The sequence below is a fragment of the Neomonachus schauinslandi genome, chromosome 7, assembly GCF_002201575.2.
Source record: "Neomonachus schauinslandi chromosome 7, ASM220157v2, whole genome shotgun sequence".
NCBI classification, from domain to species: Eukaryota; Metazoa; Chordata; class Mammalia; order Carnivora; family Phocidae; genus Neomonachus; species Neomonachus schauinslandi.
In genome coordinates this window covers 143,166,366-143,190,510 of record NC_058409.1, presented here as the reverse complement: position 1 = coordinate 143,190,510, position 24,145 = coordinate 143,166,366, and positions in this window count along the sequence as shown.

Sequence of the window (24,145 nt, the reverse complement as noted above, 5' to 3'; positions counted from 1 at the left end):
TCTCTTGTGGCAAACAGCCTGCATCTCCTCCTCTGCCCTGCCATCTTCCATGTCCCTCTCACATTCTGAATAGGCACACCACCCCCAGGCACATCTCACACCGAGCTCACACTACTGAACACCTGTACACTGAATCGCAACAGCACATTGGTGCAAAGCACAAGCAGCTTTATAACACCACTCAAAAGCTGCAAGCAAAGCAGTCCAAGCAGGAAGTTCTCATTGCCACAGTGCTTCAGTAACACATTCGTGCCCTTTGAGTTTCTCACCTGTCTTGCAGTTTTTGTTGTTGTTGTTTTAACAAACACGGCTACAAAAACTATTGCGAAAAGTACACCCTCCAAGACCTGCCTATCTTTGTTTAATTACAGGGGCCTACGAAGTTTTCTGAGCATAAATTTTATGCCAGAAAAACCCTAGAGGATGTTATCCAAGGTGTACTCCACCAGAAAGAATCCAAACCTGGCAAAAATCAGCATCTATGTCTATTATAGGTATCTTGGAGTATCTTGGGAATTGCAGACATTTGGATTGTAGATCCTTCACAGATTCTTTTACAGATGGCCATTTTATAATGCTTTATGCTGTAACAAGAAGCTAATAAATGGGAGCACTTATCTCTTCCCTTCTCAACTGACACCAGAAAAAAGTAGCCTCTGGTTCTCCCCCAAAGCATCCTCACTGTTCTTGGCACGAGATGATGCCAGCAAGTAAAAGTTGCTAAGTGTTGCTTTTAGAAAGAAAATGAGATGCATGCGTTAGGTCTCAGCGTGTCTTAAGTAAAGTGCCAAGCTCAGTATTTTTTAAATATTCTCACCATAGGGACGGGAGAGGAAAAAAGTGTCAGAATAATCTATGAATCCAAATGCTTTTTAATTGTGATTTGACTGTAGTTCTCATCTGCTGGTTTCATTAACTCCTGCACATGAAGAAAGAATGCACACGTTAGCAGGTATGACCCCTACCAGTAGTCTCCACAGGCATCATAGTGAGGACTGAGGAGTGCAGATTCTTTTAAGACATTATTTAAGGTTCTCCTCAACTGTCCACACCGCATATTGATTTTCTATCACAGCTCTGTGTCTGGAGGGCTGGTACTACCATTGATCCACAGAGATCATTTTTAGTGCATCAAAGAGGTACAGAAGGTAAGCCTCCGAGGGAAAGACGGGAACCATGCTTTTAGGGCGGGACGTGGCTCAGCGGTGTAAAAGTCACATCAAATATTAAGCTGAACTTGAGATTTTTTTTTAATGATCTGAAATCTGTTGACATATGAGACTCAATGGGACACAAAAAAAGGAAAGGATTATTACCTCTTCTAATGGAAAAACTCCCCCTGATGGAATGGAAGCAAGCTGCAGGAGCTGATAAATTGAATTCTGCATTTATCTTTTCTCGGGGAGGACTTGGAGGTTGTAAATCACCAGTGTCTAGGCTGTGAAGTTCAATCAGTCAAGATGCTATGTTAATAAGTCAAGGTCATGAGTCAGTCCAAGGACAAGCTGGTTAGCTCTGCTCCATCCTCAAGAGTTGTCCCGGGAACTCTAATGATGGAGTTGTGCTGTTCTCAGGACAAGGGAGTAGCTGATTTCATGAAGTTTATTAGAGCAAAGGGCAAAACTGCTCTAGAGACAGAGCAGCCCACCTCCCAGGCTGGAATGCTAAAGCTCACAGAAATCCTACGCACTCCAAAAAGTTAGACTCGGGCTCACTCTATTAGTCAGATCAGGCTACCGTAACACAAAACCACACTTCCCTAAACAGTCTTCGCTTTAAAAAAAAAAAAAAAAAAGAGAGACTATCTTTTCTTTTTTGAGTGAGACAGTTTAGATACCCTTTGCCCAAACGTTTTTTTGGATACTAATAGAGTTAAACATGTACATGAGTAATGAAAAGATAATTCACTTACACCTAAGTGGATAACTAACTCAACTCATGAGGCTATGAAGACAAAACACAAGGTCAAAGGAAAACCATTATAAATCTGAAAATCTGGGTTTCTAATATGATGACTTGCATAGTTCCTGGTACTAAATAGACCCTCCATGTTGAATGAATGAACGAATGAATATTTTTCAATAATGGAAGGAGACTAATACAAATTAAAATCAAAGCCAGAAATGGCCTCATTCGTCAATGCTTATTCAAGATGAAAGTTGAACTAAAATGACTTTTCTTTTTAAAATCAGTATTTCAAAATATAAAATTGTAGCATTTCCAACACAGATAATTACATTTCTTATCAAATGCACTGGTCCTTATAAAATAATTCAGTATAATATATATCCAGTTTAATTAAAATTTATAAGTGGTTATGGACCAAACCAAGTGTATCTTAATTAAATCTGAACATGGCTCACAGATGTTAGGTTTGACCCCAATTTTAATAAAAGAGAAGGAAATACAATCATTAGAGGCTTGGCTGAAAAATTTTGGTCAGGTGGAAAGCAAGAGGAGTGGGAGGCCAAGACAGTCCCTTCTACTTCAGGCTGGAAAGTAAGTAACCCACTGGCTGGAACATACAGAAAGATAGGCCAGCCCCCGAAATGGAAGTAGGGAGCTAAAGGATGAACACCCAAGTCATCATCAAGGAACCAACTTACACATGATCAGGGAGGAGGGGGCCCTACTCTAACATCTTAGAAGAACCCAGTCAGTTCTGCCCAGTCAGTTCAAACTCATCAGAAATGGAGACAGGGCTGTCTTAACAAGGCCAATGCTGGAGGCTGAGGGTCCACATGAATAAGGTTACCAGATAAAATTTAGAGTGCCCAGTCTGCTTAGAATTTCAGATGAACAACAACTAATTCTTTGCATGCTTATGGTATGTCCCATGCAATAGACCTCCTGCACTTTCTTCCCCTACACTTGACAACTCCGCATGAACCGTCTCAGGGCTTTAACAAAAGGCTTGTCAAGGAGTTTGCTGTAATTCCAATGTAAACCACGATATTTGTTGCCAGCCCTTGACGGGGGTGGGGAAAGACAACCCGTGTTTTAACATTCTTGTCTTTCCAATCCACCTGGTCAGGAGTCCTTCTTTTCAATGTCTCTTCCTCAAAGCAGACCAGACTGGGAGGAGCATGACAGTCAGAGGGAACGACGCCGGTCAGAAAATCAATCTAGAAGCGTTTATTTCAGGTCTCTGTTGTAAACAAACCTGTGCCATGGCTCACATCTGAAACAGAGCCAGACGGCACCTGTGCACTCCAGAAGAGACCCTGGACGGATGGGGAAACTGAGGCCCTCCATGGAGAAGCAGGTGCTCTTCCCAAGGTTTGGGTGGCTCTTACTAGCAGAGCTAAGAGTAGCGTTTGACTACAATAAATGACTCTTCCACAAGCTTTTCAATACATAATAAAGCTTGTAAGTGCTACTGCCACTCTGAAACAAATTAATCCCTTCCCATGTAGATGCTCAGGAAAGATTTACATGGGTTAAAACATATTTATTTATGCACTGGTTCATTCAACAATATATACGCCCTATTAACCCCGTGGCCAGCGCTGCTGTAGACGCTGAGCTCACAGATACGATGCCTGCCTGTGAACAGACTGACCTGATGCTCCCCACACCCTTTCCTGCCTCTGCTGGGCACAACCAGGCTACACCTCCCAGCCTGCCTTGCAGCTATGGGGCCGTGTGACTGAGCACTAACCAGGGCTGACGCCGGGTGTTCCCAGCCCAGGCCCGCTGAAAACCTTCCGTGTCAAATCCTCCGTCTCTTCCCATCCCCTGTCTGCCAAATGGAGGCAGAGGATCCCACAGCAGAGTCCCGGCAGAGGACGAAGGAGCCACAGGAGGTACCTGGAAGGCTTGCTTGTGCATCAAACACTCACATGTGACTGCCATTTGAAAAAAGTAAATAATCCCCTATTATGTGAAATTGCAGAGGTGTAGAAGTTATTTGTTACAACAGTCGGACCACCTTGATGCACTTGCCTTGGTGGGATTTACAAGGGAAGTCAGGTAAAAGATCAATGCACAAAGATGGATACGATTACAAATTAATTACAACCTGTGAGTGTTCTACGGAAACAACCAGAGTGCAGCGATAAAGAATAGCTGAGTTGGAGGGGCTGCTTTGGACTTGGCCAGTAATGAGCCAATTATAATAGGGATGGCAAGGGAAGCATCAGATGCTTATGGAGCATTTCTTCCATGGCAGGCCCTGGGATGAGCACTTGATCCACTTAAACTCATTTGCTCTCACAACAAGCCTACAAGGTAGGGATTATCAGTATCTTCATTTTACAGACAAAGATAAGGATGCTTGGGGCCAGCATATATTCTGATTGGTTGAAGCCTATGCTACCCCAGTTATGTCTTGTTAATGCTGGCCCTAGGTTAGGGGATGACTGGTAGGTGGAATTTCAGGCAGAGGAGGGGTTCTCAGTCAGGCGTGATTCTGCCAATTAAGAGACCTTTGACAACATCTGGAGACATTTTTAGTGGTCACAACTTGGCATGGGGAGATGCTACTGACGTCTACTTGGTAGAAGCCAGGGACACTCCCAAACACTCTATAATGCATATGTAAGACCCACAACAAAGAATGATGCAGTCCCAAATGTCAAGAGTGCTGAGGTCGAGAAGTCCTGGGAGAAAAGAATGTGTGCAATGCTCCTAGGGCGGGAGAGTCCCAGCATGGCTGGCGTTGAGTGTGCATTAGACAGTAGAACGAGTCAGCAAGGGAGGCAGGGGTGCACAAGAGGACCCTTGGAAGTGATGGTGGGAGCTGGGATTTTACTTTAAATGTAAAGGGGAGTGAAATGGGCACTGACGACCGCTACAGAAAATAGAACAGAGAAGGGGTCAGAGTCATAAGGCTGCTACGGTGGCACGGTGAGATTCAAGAAGGTTGGAACAAGGAGTGATGGCAGAGGTAGAGAAAAGCCAATGCATTTGAACTGTCCCTTGGTGTGGGATATGGCAAGATGGATGGATGGCTTGCACGGGCAGGGAGAGGGGGAAGCAGCTCAGTGGGTGGCTGGCTGGTGGGGGGTGCCATATACTGGTTATGGGAAGGAAGGAAGACAGAAGGAGGAGGACATGGCCACTCCGAGATGCCTGTAAGACCAGATGTATCCAGCCGATGGTTGGAGGTGGGGGTCTCAGGTTCATAGCACACACCTGGGCTGGGGATTTACATGCAGGAGTCATGAGAACAAATCCGACCTCTCGGGGCAGAGAGGGAGGAGGGAGGAAAAGTGAGTCCAGGGGCCCTCAGATAGTTGCAGTTGGGGAGAAGCAGTGGAACGGGCAATGGGAAAGAGGAAGAAGAGTCAGGTCAGAAGAAATCCTGGAGCATGAGGTTCTGGAAGAGAGTGTGTCTTCCAGAAGAAGACTCATCCTCTGTCCTGATTGGAATGTGGAGACCACTGGTGGCCTCGAAGAGAACCAGTCAAAATAAAAGAGTGGGTCAAAACCAGATCCCAAGGGTCTGAGATGGGAAACAAATAGAGTAGGTGTGTACAATCCTTAGGAGATTGAGGATTTCTGCTGTGAAATGGAGCAGAACGACAGGGCACTAACTGGAGCAGGAGAGGGACAAAGAAGACTTAAGCGGATCAGAAAAACCACAGCCTATTTGTATGCTATGAAACATGATCCAGCAGAGAGAAACGGATGACGTCGGAAGTAGGGAAAGGAACATGCAGGAGTTAAATCCTTGACAGAACAGTAGGCACGGCGGCCTCGAGACCAGAGAGGCCTGGGGACAGAGAAAGGAGAAGTAGTTCCAGGGCTTGTAGGTCTCTAGATGTGACAGTGCTAAATTAAATGCTTCCATCTCATTCCTTCTATTTTCACAGCTAACTGACACCTAGCTGATTACCTGGTTGTGGAAGGGATGGGAAGGAAGAGGGGCTTGGAGATTTAAGGAGAAAAATTCAGGCATGAAATAGTTATCGCAGAGAATGGAGAGCAAATACCCCAGGGGGAAAATACAGGTTTGGGGGGAAGACTTGGGAACTCACCGGAAGTTTGAAACCATGAATTTGAAGTGAATTGAATCAGCCAAGTTGCCTGAAATTCTACAGAACACCTAAGAGCTCAGATGCAGATATAGATAGAGCAAGGGTGGCATGTTTCCAAGACTGGAGTGTGATCAATATGGTGGCCTCTCCAGTGAACACCCAGATCCCTGGCCTCGGGACCCAGTCCCTCGCTCCCTGGACCACAGACCTCTCTTTCTGCTCCTGTCCTCTCCAGTCCCCTAGCAACCACCTGCACGAAGCATGGAATCTTTATCCAATAGGGTGACAGGCTAGTGTGGCTCTTTCTCCATTTCCCCCAGATCAATTTTTTATAGCATAAACATTGTAAATCTATACACAGGGACTCACTTAGCTTTTGATACAGCCAAAGACACATCACTAAATCTCAAACACCTTTCTCTCTTTCAAAAGGCCCAATTCTTGCAAATCAATAGGTTTAAATCAAAAGACTATTGTCTCTTCATAAATTCTAAAAGCCATCTAAGAAACTCGCATGGTAGGGTACGCGTAGGGTTCACTGCCCATGGCTTTCATGAAAGAAGAATGTAGAAGTCCCCACTCCGTGGAAGCCTGAGAGCAAGGAAAAGTAGGTGGGAAAAGCACCAAAATGTATGCTCCTGGATGTATACTACACTGGTTAATAAATCAAAATGCTTTCCCATACAGCAGTTGAATAACTACTGTAAAGATATTTTATATGGGGGCGCCTGGGTGGCTCAGTCGGTTAAGCATCTGCCTTCGGCTCAGGTCATGATCCCAGCGTCCTGGGATGGAGCCCCGTGTCAGGCTCCCAGCTCAGCAGCAGAGTCTGCTTCTCCCTCTGCCTCTCCCCCCTGCCCTGCTCGTGTGCTTTCTCCCTCACTCACTCTCTCTCTCTCAAATAAATTAATTAAATAAGTAAATAAATAAATAAGTAAATAAAATAAGTAAATCAGTAAATAAATAAAATATCTTATATGCTTATAGAATGGTTGGTCCCAGTTTCGAATACATGAGCATGTGTGTAAAACAAGGAGGCGCTGCCTTTGGAGCATAGACGACCAGGCATCAGGATTCTGATTAATTTATGGATTTCTGATTTATTCAAATATTTATTCAAACATTCAAACATCTGCCCTCGACATGCATCGTGATCACTGTGAGCAAGAAATAATAGATACACTTTTTTAAAAGAACGAACAATCGAAGTAAAATAAAATTATTAACCCAAGGCTTTTGCACGTGTTGGCATTTTGAATTACACTCCTGTCACAGCCAAGAAGACCCATGCCCAGGGGCCTGCCTGCAAGCGTAGGGGGTCAGGGACAAGCCAGATCTTCGCCCTCCTTCATATTGTCTCCAGGGGCAGGGCACGTGGCAGAAAGCACCTAGCATCTCTAGATCGCTCTGGCACTTTCCAGTCCAAGAGCTGATTCATGAGGATATCGCCAGCCCGGGGTTTCTGCACCCTCTTCCTCTCCGTGCTCCAGTTCCAGAGAATGGGAGGTTTCCAGAAGCAAGTCACTTTGAAAATCCTACTGCATCATCAGAGGCCTTGGTCAAGTCTCAGAGCTGGATCCATTCTGAACCACCCCCCCCCGCAAGTCTGAGAACTGCCTGCTGCGGCAGCAGAAGAGGGGCCCCCCCAGATGTCCACGTACCAGTCCCCAGACTGTGGGAATACGTTACCGTATAGGTCAAAAGAACACTGCAGATGTGATGGCGGATGGTGAGATGGAGAGATGACCCTGGGCTCCCCAGGTGGGCCCAGCCACGTAAACAGACTGCACGCAGCCAAGGAATGAGCAGTCTCCGATGCTGGAGGAGCCAAGGAACAGATTCTCCCCTGGAGCCTCCAGGAGGAACCAGCCCCTGTCGACACCTTGATTGTAGCCGGGTGAGACGCATTTCAGATTTCTGCAATCCTTGGAACTCTAACAGAATGCATGTGTGCTGTTTTAAATCACTAAGTTTGCGGTCATTTGCTACAGCAGCCAATGGGGAGAAATACGCCTGACTTAAAGCCGGAGGGAGGCCCCACCTCCCCACACCCCCTGGCCTGATGGGACAATGGCTAGAGGCTTCCACAAGCTCTCGCCTGTTAGAGCGCGGCAGGGGTCACGGCCCAGGGGTCACGGCCCCACTCACTCATGCTGCTCGGTCAGCACCTGTGTCTGCTGGGTCTGCCTCAGCAGAGGGGACCGAGCACAGAGCACAGACCCAGTCTTCCCTTTGATTCTCCTTGCTTCTGGGGCAGGAATTCCTGTGCTGCCCTCCTACCCTCGTTATGAAGAAGTCAAGTCCAGTTGTGCTGGTGACGAGAATCAGCACTTTGTGGCTACCATCTCCTCAATCGGAGGCAGCGACTGACATTCCAAAGGCAGCTGCACACAAAGGGGAGCCCGGTGACCTTGGGCTTGGGTGTCACAGGCTGCAGTTGAAAACCAATCAAACGACAAAAGCGCAGGCTATTTATCCTGAACTTGCTAGAGCCAGGGAGTTGGTCACCATCACTCGAGTTTTGGCAGAGACTCAAAGGCAGGCAGAGGAGCAGGAAAGCCTCCTAGTGGGAAGCAGGGGAGGCTTCGGTGTGCCCTGACTGGGGGCCGTTGGTATGGGGGAGCTGGAGGTAGGCCGGGTAGAAGCGGGCATCCTATGTGATCGGTCAAAGGTACCCATGTGGCTTCTCTGGCTAGTGCTAAGCCAGAGTGAGAACAAAAATTAGGGAAGCTGCCAGTATTAATCAAGTCCTGGCCATGTGAGGCTGACTGTTATAGGATTGTTGCTTAGCTACCTGGATGACTCCTAGAGATGGTGGTCTGACTTACAGCAGGCTGGCTTCCTGGGCTGGTTGTGGAGATAATGGGTTGGTTTCCTGGGTGGGAGGCTACAGGTTGTGGGTCAGAGTTCTATTTTTATATATATGGTCTGGCCATTGTCCACTTGTGTATTCAGTCCCCTCGGCAAGTCAACCAAGCAGCCACTGTGGACTCTATCCACATCCACCTCCAGTGGACAGGAGAGTACAATGGGTTGAATGATGGCCCCCAAAAATGTATGTCCACATTCTAATCCTCATTACCTGTGATGCGACCTCATTTGGAAAAGGGATCTTTGCAGGTGCAATTAAGTTAAGGATCCGGAGAGATCATCCTCGATTACCCAGATGGGGTCTTCATTCAACAACAGTGTCCCTAAAGGAAGACAGAAGAGGAGAAGACCAGGAGGGGAGGAAGAGGCCATGTGAAGACAGACGCAGAGACTAGGAGGGACAAGGCCACAAGCCAAGGAACTTCTGCAGGCACCAAAACCTGGAAAAGGTGAGGAAGAATCTTTCACTAGAGCCATCAGAGGGCATGATCCTACTGACCCCTTGAATTTGCACTTCTGGTCTCCAGAACTGTGAAAGAATACATTTATGTTGTTTTCAGCTACAAAGTCCATGCTAGTTTTATAGCAGCCCTAACACAGAGGTTCCAGCAGACACGGGTATTATCAGCCCCTTCCTCCAGGCCTGCTTTGCCGAAGGAGGAGACATAAGGAAAAGGATCGTTCCTCTACTGGGTGCAAATAACCCAAATAGGCATAAGAAAACTGAAAAATTCAAAATTTGGGAATTCCAAAGTAACTTTATATTTCACAACATGAAGATAAATCTCCAGATTTATTTTGACTTCTTTCCAGATGTTTGGCTTGTTATAAATAGAGACTTTCTTTGGTATGTGGTCAACAGTCCCTTGAGGGTTTATCCGTGGTGATTTCCTTAAACATGCATAGCAAGTAACACTATTATATGTAGGTGATTAATAATAAATAGAGTAGAAGAGTTTGTCCACAGCACCAGGGTAATATGTATGACAGGGCCATAACAGGCCAAGACCTGCCAACTGGGGAACTGTAACTCCTATTAGCACATTTAAGATATGGCAAATTACCATGTTCATACATTCTCCCACCCTCTGGAGTTTCTCTCTCCCCACTTCCTTATCTTGTCCTCTTTTACTTTGTATTCTGGTCACTGTGGAGTTAGCCTTAGTATTTGCGAAGTAAAGAAGGGTGTCTCTATTGTATTTATTTCCAAATTAAAACTCCAACTGTTCAAATTCTGGATTGATTACCACTTTTCCCAATGCAATAGCCTTGTCATATTAATCTGTTGTCCCTGATTAACTCTGGTAGTGTCTTTATTGTCAAATAATAGAGTCTAGAGATGTGATTAACATGCATAACAGATGCTCTTGGGAATTCACAGGAGACCTCTCTCAACTCAGTATTCACCGTGTACCCACGGAACATGGCACAGCATCCCAGAACATACCCCCAGTTGTTGGTGGGCAAATTCACGTCTGCACAGAAGCAAACATTGTAGAGAATCCATTGGTATATTTAAGTGCGGGTGACTCATGGGTTCAACTCTTGCAAGCTGTTGGCTTCCACTGACTACGAGGTACTCCCAGGCAGACCTCCCCACTGGCTGTCAGTAAATCAGACCCCTCTAGCAGTATATTAGCATCTTCCTTTTCTCCTCTTTGCAGATGGAGAACAGAAGGAAGAAGGAAGGATTGATCCAAACATAAAGGGGTGTTCCCTTTCAGCAGACCTACTTTCATAAATGAAAACGAAGGACCCAATCGCCAACAAATGGACATGGAAAGTCTCCATACCCCCAAATCAAATGTCAGATGTGTGTCACAAACCTTTAAATGTGCATTTCCTAGAACTGCACTTCTAGAGATCGATCCTAAGGAAATATCAGAAAAGTGCAGAAGGACATATGTCAAGGATATTAATTGCAGTGGTGTTTACTCTAGCAAAAAGAAAAAAAAAAACAAAACTGAAAGCAACCTAAATGTCCAGCCATAGGAGATCAGTAAATAAATTATGATATAGCTTTAAAATGGAAAACCATGGGAGTCATTAAAAATGAGGCTAAAGGAATATACCAAAGGACATGGAAAATGTTTGTTATATATTTTAAGTGGAAGATTGTTTTAGTTTCCTATTCCTGTAACAAATGATCGCAATCTTAGCGGATTTAAAACAACAAAGATAGATGCATGATTTTGCAGTTCTGGAGGTCAGAAGTTACAGTGGGTCTCCTGGGCTAAAATCAAGATGTCACAGAGCTGTGTTCTTTCTGGAGGCTCTAGAAAAGATTTTTTTTTTTTTTAACCTTGTTCAACTTCTAGACGCCACCTGTATTCCTTGGCTCATGGTCCCTCCCTCCATCTTCCAAGCCAGGCATGTAGCGTCTTCAAATCTCTCTCTGACTTTGACCTCTGCTTTTGTTGTCACATCTCTGACTCTGACCTTCCTGCCTCCCTCTTATGAGGACCCGTGTGATTACACTGGAGCCACCCGGGTGATCCAGGACAATCTCCCATCTCAAAATCCTTACCTAAATTACACCTGCAAAGTTCCTTTGGTTGTCTAGGGTAACATATTCACCAATTCCAAGGACTCGGACATGGACGTCTTAGGCAGACCATAACTCTGCCTGCCATAAAAGATCATACTGCAAAGTAATAACGTACATTGCTAAATGTAATTCCATCTCTCTGGTTTTTGACACAAATTATATAAATGTTATGCACTGAGAGACTTTAACAAGAGAATGAAAGGAGATGCAGGGCTGACATATTTTCACAGGTGCACACACAAACACATGAGCACACCACTTGGTTGTTAGAATGTGCATTCCCTACAGCCCACCCACACCTCCAAAAACCCCTTCTGATCTGACTTTCTGCCTCGTGTGCACATTGGCTCTTTCCTGCTACTTCTCTGCCCTCCCAGCAGCCCCAGGGTCAGGCAGCTCCCTCTGCCTACAGTAAAAATGAAGAAATTTCATCAGGGTTTCATGGGACAGGCAGTCCCTCTGGGACCTTCTGGGACTATCTGGAGGCACAGGGTTGCCCTGTTCTCAGGCCCTACAAAACCGCCTGAGGGTTCTGTCTTCGGCAGCACAAGTCTTAGGAAGGCAGGGCGCTGGAGCTCCCTTATCAGGGGTCCACCAACATCTGTGCCCCACTGCTTCCCCAGGACAGTTGTATTGGCCCTAAAGGAAGGGAACTCTGCTGGGATTGTTGCCCTAAATCTTCTCTCTTCTTATCCTGACACCAATTCTCTGACACCACCCGGATCTCTTGCCATTGCGTTCCATTCTGACATTCAGTCAACGCTGACTCCCCAGAGTTGGAGCAGACCCCACCAGTTAAGGGCCAAGACCTGCACAAGACCACCCCCACTTCAGATGGCAGTTGCAAGTTTGGGGAGCTGCCTACGCTAATAGGCTATAAATTTGGAGGATCCCATGACCCCCTCAGGTTCAATAACTTGTTAAAACAAGTCAAGGAACTCACAGAGAGCACTGCACTGCATGTATTATTTAAGTTTTATTAAAGGACAAAACTTGGAAACACCCAGATGTGGGGGATGCATAGAGCAAAATCTGGGAGGGTCTCAGATGCAGAGCTCCCTTGCCCTCTCCCCGTGGAGTCAGGGCATGTCACCCCCACAGTGTATCAATGTGTTCACCAAAGAGGAAGTTCCTCCTGCTTGGGGTGTCGAGAGTCTTACTGGGGTCTTATTCCATCACTGGCCACATGGCAGAGCTATCTCCAGCCCCTCTCCTTTCCCAGACCCCTGATCTTTCAGGCATGGCCAGCCCCAATCTTATATCTGAGGACCCACCTCGAGTCACCTCGTTAGCATAAACTCAAGTATGACTGAAAAGGGCTCATTAAGAATAACAAAAGACTACTAGGTATTCACCTCAAAGATACAGACGTAGTGAAAAGAAGGGGCACATGCACCCCAATATTTATCACAGCAATGTCCACAATAGCCAAACTGTGGAAGGGGCCAAGATGTCCATGGACAGATGAATGGATAAAGATGTGGTTCCTATATACAGTGGAATATTACTCAGCCATCAGAAAGGATGAATACCCACCATTTGCATCGACATGGATGGAACTGGAGGGGATTATGCTAAGTGAAATAAGTAAAGCAGAGAAAGACAATTATCATATGGTTTCACTCATATGTGGAACATAGGAATAGCATGGAGGACCATAGGGGAAGGGAGGGAAAACTGAATGGGAAGAAACCAGAGAGCGAGACAAACAATGAGAGACTATGGACCCCGGGAAACAAACAGGGTTTCAGAGGGGAGGGGGTGGGGGGATGGGGCAACCGGGTGATGGGTATTAAGGAGGGCACGTGTTGTGATAAGCACTGGGTGTTATAAGCAACTAATGAATTGTTGAACACTACATCAAAAACTAATGATGTACTATATATTGGCTAACTGAACATAATAATAAAAAAAGCAAAAACTAAAAACTAAAACAAAAGCAAAAACTAAAAAAAAATATTTTAAAAAGCATAAAAAAAGAAAATAACAAAAGACGCTCTCATCATGCAGGAAATTCCAGTTTTGAAGTCCTATGCTCGGAACTGGGGATAAAGACCAGATACCTTCTTTATTGGGCCACACTCTGTCTCACAACTCACAAGCCAGAAAGGGACCCCGCCTGCTTTTCTCTACTCTCTGCTCTTAACACCCATTTCCTTAGGGAGTGATTGCAGAGTGTCAGAGATGTACCAACTGGAGAAAGCATAACCGAAGAGAAGAACTGCATGGGGCTCACATTCACCCACATTATGCTGCCACGCAAGCATAAACTACAGTACGTATAGATTCTTGGTTCCTGACCTTCCAGCTCCTATGACAGCTCCCCTGGCACAGGAACCACACACCCCAGATTTTCACTTATGTCTCTATTCTGCAAATAGGCAGTGACTCCCTGCCATGTGATCTGCACCAAGCAAAGCTCTATTATAGAGAAGACACAGCAGACACAGTCCCTGCCCCCGGGGGAGCTGATAGTTTAGGTGGTGAGAGAGACAGGGGACAGGTAGCTAAATAATGATGTCATCACAATGATGCACAAAGGAAAAGTGCTGGGTGCTATGTGGGCAGATGGCCAGGAGATCCAAGCCAGATCGCAGTGTTGGGACAGGCTAGTTTGCACAGCTCCAGTCACTGGGAGAGCTGAAACATGAGGAGGTGTCAGCATGGTAAAAGTTCGGAAGGTGGAAGCTGGAGGAGGAGGATCCGAGCAGAGGAAATGTGCATACAAGCTCGGAGCGGGAAGGCCTCAGTTCAAGAAACCGAGAGCACAGAGAGAGCACAGAGAACGAGAGCAAAGGAGGAGAAAGCTACAGGAGTAAACTGGTGTGGGTAATGGTGGATCTGTGGTCATGGTAAGGATCTGGGGTTTCATCTTAACAGCAATGGGGAGCCAACGAGTGTGTTAAGCAGGGGGACGACATGATCAACTTTGCATCTTAAAAACATAACTCTGCTGCAGTGTCAAGAAAGGACTGAAGGTGGGGTGCCTGGGTAGTTCCATGGGTTGGGCATCTTCCTTCAGCTCAGGTCATGATCCCAGAGTCCTGGGATCGAGCCCCAGGTTGGGCTCCCTGCTCAGGGAGGAGTCTGCTTCTCCCTCTGCCTGCCGCTCCCCCTGCTTGTGCACTCTCCCTCTCTCTTTGTCAAATAAATAAATAAAAATTTAAAAAAAAAAAAAAAAAGAATGTACTGAAGGGAGCTAAGGGGAATTTGGAGAGGCAAATTTGATTGATGTTCCTATAGCCCACATAAGGTATGGTGGTGGCTTCCCCCAAAATGGTGGCGTGGAGGTGGAGAGAAGTGGATGGTGCTGGGGAGGGACAGTTTTTCTTCTGACTGGTCTATGAATTAAACTGAGACAGATTCACAGGAAAAAAAATCAAACTTAATTATGCAATCCACAGAAATAGGAGAGATTCCAAAGACAGGCAAAATGAGGTATATATGTCATCCTAAACTAAGGAGATGGGGGGCAACGGTCTGGAACTTTAAAGGGAAGGAGGACAATTCACAGGAAGACGAAGAAGAGTAAATGTTTGGTAGGCAAACCTTTCCCAGGCCATAAAGAGCCATGGTACACAGAAAGGACTTTGATCAAACAGGCCTTGCTAAGTTGCTCCTTGTCTACCAACTCTAGTTCATACTATAGTGTAGTTATCTTTGGTGACAGCTTCCTTCTGGAGCAGGTCCCCTATTTAAATTCTTTTAGGCAGTCAGGGGGATGGTCAAGGCTTCTTCCTGAGTCTTTTGGGCCTTGATTGTTGCAACTCAAAATAATTTGTGTACTAAAGTGGTACATATTGGGGCAATTCGTTATGAACCCCTACAATGCTATTGCTAATGCAGTATTTCATAATGCTATTATGAAATATAATCAATAGGACCCAGCAGTTGATTGGATAGAGAAATTCTGCAAGAAGAAGGTGTAAAGGATGATGCCTGAGATTCTGGCTTGAGCTACCTGGTGGTGCTCTGAACTAGTAAAAAATAATGGTGAAGGAACCACCAGGATCAGGGAAGAAGTAGGGGGAGGGACGGATCAGGATAGAGAATGAGTTTATTTTCACCAATATAGTCCCAATTTCAAATATTCAATTTTCTTGTCTTCATGAAATCTCAACATCTCTCAGAAAAATCTTTCCCTAACGAAACCACATTTCCAGATCTCCCTTAGTACAAATGTATCCCCAAATTTTCTTTTATCGATTAAAAGCCTTTGGGTCCATAGATACAGTTAACCAAATCCATGAGATTTCCCTTGTGCTTGAGAAGTGATGTTAATTAACCAGTTTCCTAAAGCTTGTAACCATTGTAAATTTTAGCACAATGATGATAATAAACTCAAGTAAGCTGTTTTCTTTTAGGTGGAAAAAAAAAAAAGGAAACTTCAACCTGGATAGTTAATTCTATCCTGGCAAAGATCAGATCCCTCCAAGATGATTATTACCACCACCACCCCATTCCATTTTCTGTATTCGACCTTGATTAAATAATGGGAAACACTTGGATATAATGAGTCACCCACAACTGTCAAAAGCCAAGGAACTTTACCCCTAGGTCCCTTCCGCAACATGGCAGGTTGCCCTACTACACAGTGATTAATTCAGGACTTTGGAGCTGATCTATAACCAAGCTCCAAAAGAAAGATTTTAGTGCTGTTTGTCATAAGCAGCAAAGGATGGAGCATACTGACATGGTTACTAACCAATTTTCATAATCAAAAAGCATTGTACTATATTGGCCAAAACATTAGTCATAGGATTAGAATCCATCCACCCTCGAATAGTCTAATCCTCTTAAAAATAGCTCAGAGTAATCAGGTTAGCTTCACTGTAAATTTTAGTAAACCCATCCCTCTTATAAAAGAGTTTCAGAAAAGGAAAGATCAAACACTTTCTAAAATCCTTGATGCTGGTGAAACATTGGACAAAATAAATGTTCTTACAAAGCACTTATATAATTGATTTAAGCTAAAATATACTAATAGAGATCCATTTGCCATAACAAATGGATTTATGCTATAAAGACTTCCACTGTGGAAGCGAATTCTGAGTGCTGGTTTTCTAAATAATGTGACAGTAACAAGAAAGGGCGTAGGGAAATATCTCACCAAGCACTCTACTTTCTAGCAATTTTTAAATGGAAGCCCCTTTGAGCAAAGCCATTTAAGTATTTAATGACTAAATGAACAGACCAATTGTTTTGTGACTTTCTGGTGAGCGCAGTGCCCTGTCCCAGCAGGCAATGCTGACTTGACGGGCAAACAGCGCAAGCCTTCAATGCATCCAGTTGGCTCTGGCAAAATTCATCAAATCCACTCTCACCTCCAGTCTCCTAAGTGTTTTTCACACATCCCACATCCACATGACCAAGCCACAACCCCACCTTCCTGCAGTTGGCCAAAGCGCTGGAGAAGCCATGAAGAGGATCACAAATATGCTCCTGTAAATTTCCCCTTAGATTCAGTTCCACATTTCAATCTCTCCACATTACCCTGGTCCCTTCTTTGTGATCTTATCTACTGTCCAGTCCAGATTCATCATATCAAAAAATTAAAATAATCACACCTACCTATCTTCATTTAAATTACTGATAAAAATGTTGAAGCTTACAGATTCAAGAACAATGTCATTTTTTTCAAGTTCAAATTGATATAAGATGGCATCATCACCCAACTGGTTATTCTTCCCAATAAGTGTCCTTGCCTCTAACCCCAAGTTCTCTAAAGGCTTAGCTGAAGCTGAACACACACACAAACATAGCAGTGTAAGCTTCATGGACTTACACTGGATGCATGCACTCAAAGGGTTCTAAGAGTCAAACTTCGTGGGCTAACTATAAGGGAGCCATTCCCCTTGATTCCACTCCACCTGCCCATAGGCTCCTGTGACTGCCTCTTCTTTGCTATTTATACCTGAGAAGTCAACCATCCTGTCAAAAGTTAAAAAGGTACTATCCATAACAATTGCAATCAAAATGCTTTTATACTTTTGGAGACTATCCCTGTGATGGTTAATTTTATTTGTCAACTTGGCTGGAACATGGTGCCCAGATATGTGATCAAATATTCTAGATGTTTCTGTGGAGTTTTTAGTTTTTTTGATGACATTTACATTTAAATTGGTGGACTTCAAATAAAGCAGATTGCCCTGCGTAATGTAGGTGGGCCTTATCCAACCATCTGAAGGCCCTAACAGAGCAAAAGACTGACCTCCCTGAAACAAGAAAGGATTCTTCCAGCAGATAACCTTCAGACTTGAGTTGTGACATCCACTCTTCCCTAGCAATATGAAAGTCTTTAGACTCATGACCTGACTCAGCTCTTTCCTGGGTCTCCAGCCTGATGGCCTTCAGACTTGAACTACAGATTTTGAACTTGCCAATACACACACACACACACACACACACATACACACACACACACCACATCCTGGAGAACCCTGATTGATACAATCAAAGAAGTATTTTAATATGAAAAGCACAAAAATTTACTAATAAATTGCACAGAAACAATCTTATACCTACAGTCCTTCAAATGAATCATTATTAGCATCCTATCAGCTTTGTTATTCTCTTTAAGTAGCTCACATCCATTGTTCTTTAGACTTTTTTCCAGGATGTATTCACCTTCTTATTTGTCCTTGAGATCTTGGGTGAAGGAAAGTATATAAATATTTCACCTCTGCAATTCCAGTTTTCCACTCTTCAGAAGATATCTACTGAATCATAGGTCAAAGATACAGCCACTGTCTGGTGCAGAAGTCATAAGAACATTAATAACTCCTAATGGATTTATGAGTCAGACTTATTGAACAAAAAAATTATATTCAGGAAAAGGGAAATGCGAAAGGGAAGCATGAATGAGAGTGAGAGAAACTGCACTTGCTCAGGGCAGGAGAAGCCTATGCTCAGCACTTCCGGGGGAGGGTAAGAAAGGCTATGCTGGATGTAGGCATTTCCAGCCACGGCCCCTCTACACACACACACACTGTGGCTCTAACGATTATTTTTTTTTTTTTAAGGATTTTATTTATCTATTTGACAAAAAGAGACACAGTGAGAGAGGGAACACAAGCAGGGGGAGTGGGAGAGGGAGAAGAAGGCTTCCTGCCGAGCAAGGAGCTCTATGTGGGGCTCGATCCCAGGACCCTGGGATCATGACCTGAGCCAAAGGCAGACGCTTAACGACTAAGCCACCCATGCACCCCTATTATTATTATTTTTTTAATGACAAGTGATTTCTTGGGAGAAGTCTTGGTCTGATGAGATGCCACCGCAAAGTAACAAAACCCCAGAAGCCCATGGAAATACACAATGATGGATAACACTATGTAACATTGCCAAGTTACCTTCATATCTCAATTACTTGTGGGGATAGGAGACAGACAGAATATGGGTAACAGAAAGCCAAGAGTAATCCAAAAATCTAATTTTCGCAAATGGTTCAAAGTCTTCCCACAAGAGCCTTTACGAAAAGGATTGACAGGTGTTGCATCTGCAATGAAGAGAGCCACAGAAGGTGCTTGAGAAGACCAAGTAGTGCCTAGTCTCCTGGGAGAAGAACACTGGGGAATGTGCTGGATGCCCAGCTCTGCCAGGCACCAGAGGTTTCCCAGGCTGTCCTCAAGAGGCTGATCCATAGATGAGAATGATGATTTCTTAATTCACATCAAAAGAACTCTTTACTGGGGCTCCTGGCTGGTCCAGTCCATAGAGTGTGCAACTCAATCTCAGGGTTGTGGATTCGAGCCCCATGTTGGGTGTAGACATTACTTTAAAACAAAATCTTAAAAAAAAAAAAAGAACTCTTTATTCACCATGAGACTTATCTCTTCTAGTCAGCACATTCTCCCCTCTTGGAAAATTCTAACATGGAAAGTCAAATTATAAACAAGAGACTGATGAGCATTCAGTGAGGAACAAGAAAAGATGGTGGGATGCTTTTATGGAGAGTGACATCAAGTCATAGGGGTACAGATAAACCTTTCAAAGAGATGAAAGCATGTCTGCTGCCCAGGACATCCTGTTCTGCAGATGGTGAAGTTCCCACACCAGAAACGTCCTCTTCTCCCACTCTTGTTCTCTGGGCCCATGTTGATAATCTGCCCCTAGTTCTAAGTGCTTCTCAAACTCTCCAAACACTCATTTACAGATTATTGTATAGGATGGATGCCATGGGCTGAATTATGCCCCCCCAAATTCATATGATGAAGTCCTAACCCCCAGCACCTCAGAGTATGACTGTATTTGGAGATGGTGTCTTGAAAGAGTAACTAAGTTAAAATGAGATTATTTCAAATGAGATTCTAATTTTATGTGGCTGGTGTCCTCATTTAAAAGCAGAAATTTGGGGGCGCCTGGGTGGCTCAGTCGGTTAAGTGTTTGCCTTCGGCTCAGGTCATGATCCCAGGGTCCTGGGATTGAGACAGCTACGAGCTCAGCAGGGAGTCTACTTCTCCCTCTGTCCCTTCCCCACCCCCCATGCGCACGCTCTCTCTCTCTCTATCAAATAAATAAATAAAACCTTTAAAAAAAATAAATAAAAGCAGAAATTTGGACACAGATACAGAGGGAGACCATGCAAAGACACAGGGAAAAGAGGGCCATCTGCAAGCCAAGGAGAGAGCCTACAACAGCTTCCTGCATTCCTCAGAAGGAACCAACCTTGAGGACACCTCTATTTCAGAATTCTGGCCTCCAGAACTGGGGAGAAATTTAATCTCTGTTGTTTAAACCACGCGCTCTGAGTAGTTTGATATGGCAGCCCCAGCAAACTAATACATGGGGTACATCAGAGTTACATGTGGATTTTTCACTCTCTGAGGATAGGGCTTTTCACAATCTTAAGAGAGGCTTTTCTTCCCCTACATACCCCTGCCATTTTAAACACTAAAAATGACTGCCTGCACCCCAGCTAATGAGCAGAGATATGCCTATTGCCAGAGACTAAAGGAGGGAAGTTATTTTAAGAGGCGGAGCAGAGATCTTTGTGTTGCCCAGATCACATAATTAGCTCAGAGTAATTGATGAGTATAGACATAAGTCCTGAGAACATATTCATTCACACTATTAAATATTCATGAAACAACTGTCTCCAATTGGAGCCTCAATATTCCCCTGCCCTTTTGTTCTCAACCCCTGCAATTCTCAACCCCTCCCCCAAAATCATTCCACCTCAAAAGAAGCTTCTTCTAGTTTTTTAATTGCCAAACCCAGTGGATAGTTCTCTACTACTGTTTTTCTGAACCTCTTTTCATTTGATTCCTTCCTCTCTGTTGAAACCCTCCACTATCTCCCATCTTACGACATCACAATTAGCTGACCCCTCCATCTCTGACTACCCCCTCCTGGGCTCTGCCCTCATAGTTTTCCTCTTGACACGTTATAAATATTACTACTCCTTGAATTTATGTCCACCTGCTTCTAACATCACATAAATTTATTTATCACTTCTACACTGATGATCCAGATCTACACAGGAACTAGCTTCTCCCCACTGCCTTCAGCCTAGTACCATACATCCAGCTTTCTGATGAGGAAACCCAATTTTACTTCCACTTTGTGGAAGTAAAATGTGTGGCCCTTTGCAGCCCCTTCTCAGCTACATCTCTACATCCTGAGAGAGGAGGCACATATTTTGTTGGTCCTTCATAAGTACCTGAGAACTTGCATCACCTGTAAAATAAGGCAAACCCTCCTGAATGTGGCATTCAAGACCCTCAGAAAATGACCTGAGCTTATCTTTCCAGCCTCAGCTCCATTCTCTCTACCTTCCAATCTAGTCAGGGCAGACAGTCTGTTCCTTCTCAGTTATTTCCAGGCCTTTGCTCATATTCTTTTTTTTTTTTTTTAAGATTTTATTTATTTATTTGAGAGAGAGAGACTGAGAGAGAGAGCACATGAGAGGGGGGAGGGTCAGAGGGAGAAGCAGACTCCCCGCTGAGCAGGGAGCCCGATGCGGGACTCGATCCAGGGACTCCAGGATCATGACCTGACCGAAGGCAGTCACTTAACCAACTGAGCCACCCAGGCGCCCCCTTTGCTCATATTCTTCATATTTAGAAAAGTTTTCCCTGCTAGTCTATTTTCAACTCATCTTCCTAATTAAAAAAAAAAAGAAAAGAGGGCGCCTGGGTGGCTCAGTTGGTTAAGCGACTGCCTTCGGCTCAGGTCATGATCCTGGAGTCCCAGGATCGAGTCCCGCATCGGGCTCCCTGCTCAGCGGGGAGCCTGCTTCTCCCTCTGACCCTCCCCCCTCTCATGCTCTCTCTCTCTCATTCTCCCTCTCAAATAAATAAATAAAATCTTTTAAAAAAAAAAAAAAAGAAAGAAAAAAAATCTTCCCTTTAGCTTTCACTGAGCCTTAGCCAGGCAGAATGCCACCATATGCAGTGTTCCCTTTGTACTGCATAAATCCCACTATTACAGTGTTTATTCTGCATCATGCTCATTTGTTTGTCAATCTGCCTTCCCCACTGTTCCGTGAGTCATCGCAGGACCGTGGCTCTCATCTCTGAAGCCTCTTGAACCTGCCACCATCATTAACATGGTGACTCATGAGTATTCCTGAAAGGAACCAAACTTCCAGGGAGGAAGTATGTACAATCCACATAAAATTGGGAGAATGACATGGCTTTGCTATGAAATGCAAAACAGTAGCCACACGCAGAATCAGCATAGTATTCATCCTCTTCAGGATTTAGGACTTCTGAACATTAAAAGGCCCAGGAGGTGTCACAGAGAACAGCATCAATCAAGGCTGGAACCTACACCCTGAAATTCCTGACAGATAGCCTGGCCAACTAAAATTGTAAAAGCTCTCATCTTCAGTTTCACTTCAGGAAATTAAAAATTGACCAACACAGTCTGTGAAATAGAGCTCCTGATACTTGTGTCAGAAGGTGCCCTATTTGAAACTAGTCTCTGATGTCATCAGAGAGGGAGAAAAACCATGAGAGACTCTCAACTCTAGGAAACAAACTGAGGGTTGCTGGAGAGGAGGTGGGTGGGGGAATGGGGTAACTGGGGGGATGGGCATTAAGGAGGTCACGTGATGTGATGAGCACTGGGTGTTATACACAACTGATAATTTATTGAACACTACACCTGAAACTAATGATGTACTATCAGTTGGCTAATTGAATTTAAATTAAAAAAAAAAGAAAGAAACTAGTCTCTAAGAAAACTGGATTTCTGGAACTGCAGAACTTTCTCAAGAAGTGGAAGCCAGGGGATGGCTCATTTGTTTGAGGGAAAGTCCTTCTGGTTCCTCAGATGTAGACTGAGTACCTGCCCATTGTTCCAAGGGAAAACTATGAGGTAACCTGATGCAAAACCAGATTACAAATGATTGAGTTTGAATTGTGTCTTTGTTGATTTCTCACTGGAGGGCAAGGAGAAGGAAGAGAGGAAAGAAATTATTGATTTGGTGTGAATTTTAGAAAGAGCTACTGCTTATTGAGAACATATGTCAATCTTTCCCAATAAAACACTGGATGCTCTAATTTGAGACCTGGAACTTCAGGAAAATCGTGAAGACGTGGATCTTGCCCTAATGCTGGAGTCTGGGCTATAAAAGGAAATAAATTTGGCTTGGCAAGATGAAAGCTGCGTAAGACTGTTAACACGTACCTTGGTGTTATTTGCATGAACTGTCCTGAACCTTGGAGAACATCCTGGTGTTGAACTCTCCTCTTCCAGAGTGATTATCTTCGGAGCCCCCACAGTGAGAACTGAGCAGTTTGTTAGGATGAGTATATTCCCAGCATCCATTTCCCTGGGAAGAGGTGGATATGGGAACACAGAATGAAGATTTCAGAGATGAAGTTTAGAATGGGGTGAAGGGGAACACCGTCTTCTCTTTAACCTTGTAGTGGATGGACTTTGAATGTGTAGATATAATGGCAGGGGAGTAACTCCCTCTGAAAACCACATCTCATAACCATTGTAAACTATTCTTGGTGTTGTATTTCTCTTCTTTTACCCATAGACATTCAGTAGAACTTTACCAATGCAGCCTGATTTCAACTGTGCTATGGGCTCTAAATGGAAGGGCTTGATTTATGTTGGAGACAGAGGGGCAAAGGGGTTCAGTAACGCCCCTTTCTCAGGCCAGAGTAATGGCCCTTTAGCCTTCACCAAAGAGGGCACTCCCCATGAGGGCCACTACGAGAGAGCGGATCATGAGAGAGTGGATCCCAAATCCACAGACGTCCCCAAAATACCCAGGAGATTATTTAAGGGGGGGCAGGCACCTTCAGGGGGAAGTCATGTCCCTCTAAAAGAAAATGTGACTTCAATTTGAACCTGGGAGCTGATAACGGCTGGACACCAGGTTACCATTTCAAAGTAGTTTTTTATGAAGATGCTTCCTTGTACTTTTCCACTCATTAAGGCGAGCTCCAGCTACCAGGTTGTAGAAGAGCATAATCATCATTTCTTAGTTCCAAGTTCTCCTGGTTGTGAAACAGATACATTCTTATTCTCAGGAGGCGAATCTAGGCAGCGTGCTATATACTGAACAAGTGCCAACTGCAGAGACTATGACTCTTGTTGGCTCTCCCTAATCTTGCCCACTTATGAATTAAAGGGAAGAACCGTGTGTGTGTATGTGCACACGCACACACGGATTCTGCATATGCACGTGTGTGTGCGCACGCACTTGAGCGTGTGCACTACGGTCTATATTGAGAGGTATGGGAGGAAAAAGTGTACAATGTTAGAGAACTGTAACCTTTTTGGGGAG